Here is a 7,634-nt window from a genome sequence, read left to right as displayed (position 1 = left end):
CAGTGATGAACTCCTTCACCCATATTGCTTCATGTGCTGCCTCCGAGGCTGCCATGTACTCCGCTTCACATGTAGATCCCGCCACGACGCTTTGCTTGCAACTGCACCAGCTTACTGCCCCACCATTCAAAATATACACGTATCCGGTTTGTGACTTTGAGTCATCCAGATCTGTGTCGAAGCTAGCGTCGACGTAACCCTTTACGACGAGCTCTTCATCACCTCCATAAACGAGAAACATTTCCTTAGTCCTTTTCAGGTACTTCAGGATATTCTTGACCGCTGTCCAGTGTTCCTTGCCGGGATTACTTTGGTACCTTCCTACCAAACTTATGGCAAGGTTTACATCAGGTCTGGTACACAGCATGGCATACATAATAGAACCTATGGCTGAGGCATAGGGGATGACACTCATCTCTTCTATTTCTTCTGCCGTGGTCGGACATTGAGCTGAGCTCAATTTCATACCTTGCAACACAGGCAAGAACCCCTTCTTAGACTGATCCATATTGAACTTCTTCAATATCTTATCAAGGTATGTGCTTTGTGAAAGACCTATGAGGCGTCTCGATCTATCTCTATAGATTTTGATGCCTAATATATAAGCAGCTTCTCCAAGGTCCTTCATTGAAAAACTCTTATTCAAGTAGGCCTTGATGTTGTCCAAGAGTTCTATATCATTTCCCATCAAAAGTATGTCATCTACATATAATATGAGAAATGCTACAGAGCTCCCACTCACTTTCTTGTAAACGCAGGCTTCTCCATAAGTTTGCGTGAACCCAAACGCTTTGATCATCTCATCAAAGCGAATGTTCCAACTCCGAGATGCTTGCACCAGCCCATAAATAGAACGTTGGAGCTTGCACACCTTGTCAGCATTCTTAGGATCGACAAAACCTTCCGGCTGCACCATATACAATTCTTCCTTAAGGAAACCATTAAGGAATGCCGTTTTGATGTCCATTTTCCATATTTCATAATCATAGAATGCGGCAATCGCTAACAAGATTCAGACGGACTTCAGCTTCGCTACCGGTGAGAAAGTCTCATCGTAGTCAACCCCTTGAACTTGTCGATAACCCTTAGCGACAAGCCGAGCTTTATAGATGGTCACATTACCATCCGCGTCTGTCTTCTTCTTAAAGATCCATTTATTTTCTATGGCTCGCCGTTCAACGGGCAAGTCAGTCAAAGTCCATACTTCTTTTCATACATGGATCCTATCTCGGATTTCATGGCTTCCAGCCATTTTTCGGAATCCGGGCCCGCCATCGCTTCTTCATAGTTCGAAGGTTCACCGTTGTCCAACAACATGATTTCCATGACAGGGTTGCCGTACCACTCTGGTGCGGAACGTGTCCTTGTGGACCTTCGAATTTCAGTAGGAGCTTGATCAGAAGTATCTTGATCATTATCATTAACTTCCTCTCTAGTCGGTGCTGGCACCTCAGGAACATTTTCTTGAGTTGCGCCATTTTCCGGTTCAAGAGGTAATACTTCATCAAGCTCTACTTTCCTCCCACTTACTTCTTTCGAGAGAAACTCTTTCTCTAGAAAGGACCCATTCTTGGCAACAAAGATCTTGCCTTCGGATCTGAGGTAGAAGGTGTACCCAATAGTTTCTTTTGGGTATCCTATGAAGACGCATTTTTCCGACTTGGGTTCGAGCTTTTCGGGTTGAAGTTTCTTGACATAAGCATCGCATCCCCAAACTTTTAGAAACGACAGCTTAGGTTTCTTCCCAAACCATAATTCATACGGTGTCGTCTCAACGGATTTCGACGGAGCCCTATTTAAAGTGAATGCGGCAGTCTCTAAAGCATAGCCCCAAAAAGATAGCGGTAAATCGGTAAGAGACATCATAGATCACCATATCTAATAGAGTGCGATTACGACGTTCGTACACACCGTTACACTGAGGTGTTACAGGTGGCGTGAGTTGTGAAACTATTCCACATTTTCTTAAGTGCGTGCCAAATTCATGACTCAAGTATTCTCCTCCACGATCTGATCGTAGAAACTTGATTTTCCTGTCACGTTGATTTTCAACCTCACTCTGAAATTCCTTGAACTTTTCAAAGGTTTCAGACTTGTGTTTCATTAAGTAGATATACCCATACCTACTTAAATCATCAGTGAGGGTGAGAACATAACGATAGCCACCGCGAGCCTCAACACTCATTGGACCGCACACATCAGTATGTATGATTTCCAATAAGTTGGTTGCTCGCTCCATTGTTCCTGAGAACGGAGTCTTGGTCATTTTACCCATGAGGCATGGTTCGCACGTGTCAAATGATTCATAATCAAGAGACTCTAAAAGTCCATCTGCATGGAGCTTCTTCATGCGTTTGACACCTATGTGACCAAGGCGGCAGTGCCACAAGTATGTGGGACTATCATTACCAACCTTACTTCTTTTGGTACTCACATTATGAACATGTGTAGCATCACGTTCGAGATTCATAAAGAATAAACCATTCACCATAGGAGCATGACCATAAAACATATCTCTCATAAAAATGGAACAACCATTATTCTCAGATTTAAAAGAGTAGCCATCTCGAATTAAACGAGATCCCAATACAATGTTCATGCTCAAAGCTGGCACTAAATAACAATTATTAAGGTTTAAAACTAATCCCGAAGGGAGATGCAGAGGCAGCGTGCCGACGGCGATCACATTGACCTTGGAACCATTCCTGGCGCGCATCGTCACCTCGTCCTTTGCCAGTTTCTGCTTATTCCGCAGCCCCTGCTTTGAGTTACAAATGTGAGCAACTGCACCGGTATCAAATACCCAGGAGCTACTACGGGCACTAGTAAGGTACACATCAATTATATGTATATCACATATACCTTTTGTTTTGCCGGCCTTCTTATCCGCTAAGTACTTAGGGCAGTTCCGCTTCCAGTGGCCGCTTCCCTTGCAATAAAAGCACTCAGTCTCGGGCTTGGGTCCATTCTTTGGCTTCTTCCCGGCAGCTTGCTTGCCAGGCGCGGCAACCTCCTTGCCGTCCTTCTTGAAGTTCTTTTTACCCTTGCCTTTCTTGAACTTAGTGGTTTTATTGACCATCGACACTTGATGCTCCTTCTTGACTTCTACCTCCGCTGATTTCAGCATTGAGAATAACTCAGGAATGGTCTTTTGCATCCCCTGCATGTTGAAGTTCATCACAAAGCTCTTGTAGCTTGGTGGAAGCGACTGGAGGATTCTGTCAATGACCGCATCATCCGGGAGATTAACTCCCAGCTGAGACAAGCGGTTATGTAACCCAGACATAGTGAGTATGTGCTCACTGACAGAACTATTTTCCTCCATCTTACAGCTGAAGAACTTATCGGAGACTTCATATCTCTCGATCCGGGCATGAGCTTGAAAAACCATTTTCAGCTCTTCGAACATCTCGTATGCTCCATGTCTCTCAAAACGTTTTTGGAGCCCCGGCTCTAAGCTGTAAAGCATGCCGCACTGAACGAGGGAGTAGTCGTCAACATGTGTCTGCCAAGCGTTCATAACGTCTTGGTTCTGTGGGATGGGAGGATCACCTAGCGGTACTTGTAGGACATAATCTTTCTTGGCAGCTATGAGGATGATCCTCAGGTTCCGGACCCAGTCCGTATAGTTGCTGCCATCGTCTTTCAGCTTGGTTTTCTCTAGGAACGCGTTGAAGTTGAGGACTACGTTGGCCATTTGATCTACAAGACATATTGTAAAATATTTTAGACTAAGTTCATGATAATTAAGTTCATCTAATCAAATTATTAATGAACTCCCACTTAGATTAGACATCCCTCTAGTCATCTAAGTATTACATGATCCGAGTTGACTAGGCCGTGTCCGATCATCACGTGAGACGGACTAGTCAACATCGGTGAACATCTTCATGTTGATCGTATCTTCTATACGACTCATGCTCGACCTTTCGGTCTTCTGTGTTCCGAGGCCATGTCTGTACATGCTAGGCTCGTCAAGTCAATCTAAGTGTTTGCATGTGTAAATCTGTCTTACACCCATTGTATGTGAATGTCTGAATAAAACACCCGATCATCACGTGATGTTTTGAAACAGCGAACTGTCGCAACGGTGCACAGTTAGGGGGAACACTTCTTGAAATTAGTATGAGGGATCATCTTATTTACTACCGTTGTTCTAAGTAAACAAGATGCAAAACATGATAAACATCACATGCAATCAATTAATAAACGTGACATGATATGGCCAATATCACATAGCTCCTTTGATCTCCATCTTGGGGCTCCATGATCATCTTGTCACCGGCTTGACACCATGATCTCCATCATCATGATCTCCATCATCGTGTCTCCATGAAGTTGCTCGCCAACTATTACTTCTACTACTATGGCTAACGCGTTTAGCAATAAAGTAAAGTAATTTACATGGCGTTCCTCGATGACACGCAGGTCATATAAAAGAATAAAGACAACTCCTATGGCTCCTGCCGGTTGTCATACTCATCGATATGCAAGTCGTGATTCCTATTACAATAGCATGAACATCTCATACATCACATATAGATCAATCATCATTCATCACAACTTTGGCCATATCATATCACAAACCACTTGCTGCAAAAACAAGTTAGACGTCCTCTAATTGTTGTTGCAAGTTTTACGTGGCTGAAATTAGGGTTCTAGCAAGAACGTCTTCTTACCTACGTTAAAGCCACAACGTGATTTGTCAACTTCTATTTACCCTTCATAAGGACCCTGTTCATCGAATCCGCTCCAACTAAAGTGGGAGAGACAGACACCCGCCAGCCACCTTTATGCAACTAGTGCATGTTAGTCGGTGGAACCGGTCTCACGTAAGCATACATGTAAGGTTGGTCCGGGCCGCTTCATCCCACAATACCGCTGAAGCAAGAAAAGACTAGTAACGGCAAGAAAGTTGACAAATCTACGCCCACAACTAATTGTGTTCCACTCGCGCAAGAAGAACTACGCATAGACCTAGCTCATGATGCCACTGTTGGGGAACGTTGCAGAAAACAAAAATTTTCCTACTCGTTTCACCAAGATCATCTAGGAGTTCATCTAGCAACGAGTCATCGGATGCATCTACATACCTTTGTAGATGGCGCACGGAAGCGTTCAAAAGAACGGTGATGATGTAGTCGTACTCGACGTGATCCAAATCACCGATGACCAGCGCCGAACGGACGACACCTCCACGTTCAACACACGTACGGGATGGGAGACGTCTCCTCCTTCTTGATCCAGCAAGAGGGGAGGAGAGGTTGATGAAGATCCAGCAGCACGACGGCGTGGTGGTGGATGCAGGGCGTCACAGAAGCAGGGCTTCGCCAAGACTACGAGGGAGAGACGTAACGGGGGGAGATGGAGGCGCCAGGGGCTGGTGTAAAATCCCTCCTCTCCCCCCACTATATATAGGGGTGCCAGGGGGGTTGGTGCGCAGCCTAGGAGATCTGATCTCCTAGGTGCGGCGTCTAGGGGAGGGTTTCCCTCCCCCCCAAGGCACCTCGGGGTGCCTTCCACCACTTGGACTCCTCCTTGGTGGAAACCCTAGGCGCATGGGCCTATAGGGGCTGGCGCCCCAGCCCACTATGGGCTGGGTTCCCTCCTATTTCAGCCCATGGGGCCCTCCGGGATAGGTGGCCCCACCCGGTGGGCCCACGGGACCCCTCCGGTGGTCCCGGTACAATACCGATAACCCCGAAACTCGTCCCCATGCCCGAAACAGCACTTCCTATATATAATTCTTTACCTCCGGACCATTCCGGAACTCCTCGTGACGTCCGGGATCTCATCCGGGACTCCGAACCACATTCGGGTTACTGCATATACATATCTTCACAACCCTAGCGTCACCGAACCTTAAGTGTGTAGACCCTACGGGTTAGGGAGACAAGCAGACATGACCGAGACGACTCTCAGGTCAATAACCAACAGCGGGATCTGGATACCCATGTTGGCTCCCACATGCTCCACGACGATCTCATCGGATGAACCACGATGTCGAGGATTCAATCAACCCCGTATGCAATTCCCTTTGTCAATCGATATGTTACTTGCCCGAGATTCGATCGTCGGTATCCCAATACCTCGTTCAATCTCGTTACCGGCAAGTCACTTTACTCGTACCGTAATGCATGATCCCGTGACCAGACACTTGGTCACTTTGAGCTCATTATGATGATGCATTGCCGAGTGGGCCCAGCGATACCTCTCCGTCATACGGAGTGACAAATCCCAGTCTTGATCCATGTCAACCCAACAGACACTTTCGGAGATACCCGTAGTCTACCTTTATAGTCACCCAGTTACGTTGTGACGTTTGGTATACCCAAAGCACTCCTACGGTATCCGGGAGTTACACGATCTCATGGTCTAAGGAAAAGATACTATGACATTGGAAAACTCTAGCAAACGAACTATACGATCTTGTGCTATGTTTAGGATTGGGTCTAGTCCATCACATCATTCACCTAATGATGTGATCTCGTTATCAATGACATCCAATGTCCATAGTCAGGAAACCATGACTATCTGTTGATCAACGAGCTAGTCAACTAGAGGCTTACTAGGGACATGTAGGTGTCTGTTATTCACACATGTATTATGATTTCTGGATAATACAATTATAGCATGAATAAAGACAATTATCATGAACAAGGAAATATAATAATAATGCTTTTATTATTGCCTCTAGGGCATATTTCCAACACCAGCCTCCTCCTTCTCCGCCTCGTCAGCAAGGGCGGAAGAGACCTGCCGCCGCTCCAGCTGCTCCGGCGCGTGGTAGTCCTTCTCCTCCGCCTCGTAAGCAAGTAAAGAAGACAACCGCTCCGTCTGCTCGGTCGGCGTCTAGCAGTACAACCAGAGGCGGGAGGACATACAGATTCGGTCCTTCTCTGAAGACTCCACAGAAGTTACCATATGAGAGGACCCCGGAGGAGAACGCCGAGATCGCGCGAACCGAAGTGGATTACTGGTTTCAAGGGTTGAGAGCAAAGAAACATCCACCTCCGGAGGAGAAGGTAGATCCGGTGAAAGTGAAGTGCACTCTGGCTGCCCTGGCAAAACCACCCAAGTCTCTGCCGAAAGTCAACTATGAGCGCATTATTGCAAAGACATGGGCCGAAGCGGAGCGGTCGGGAAGTACAGTCAGTGATCAAAGGCTGAAAGAATGATGAGCAGCTGGGAAACAAATTGCCCAGCTCGGCGAACAAGCGAAGCAATCGTGCCCCCCCCCTCAAGGTGCCTAGCGACATCGTCGATCTGAGGATGGTGCCCGGTTATGGCAATGTTGACGATTACCTGCTCGACGATGTACATTATGATCCCATGGAGGTGCAGATACACAGATACGAGTACGGGAAGCCTCTCGTCAAAGATGAAAAATCTTTAACAACGATGATGCGAAGATTACATGATTGGTAATTGAAAATCTGCAGAGAGTCTGGGGGGAGGAGTACTTTGTATGCGAGAGTTAAACCGGAGCATGACCTCGTTGGAATTGAACTGTTGCCTATTCCATTTGAGGAGTTCTATCAGTTTTTCAATCAATTGGCCCTCGATAAAACAACGATCACCTGCTACTATCTGTAAGTACTACTACTTCTGTCATTAAGTCTCTCTATATAGCT

This window comes from Triticum urartu, chromosome 7, assembly GCF_003073215.2.
Source record: "Triticum urartu cultivar G1812 chromosome 7, Tu2.1, whole genome shotgun sequence".
Lineage (NCBI taxonomy): Eukaryota > Viridiplantae > Streptophyta > Magnoliopsida > Poales > Poaceae > Triticum > Triticum urartu.
Note: the sequence above shows the minus strand (reverse complement) of the source record.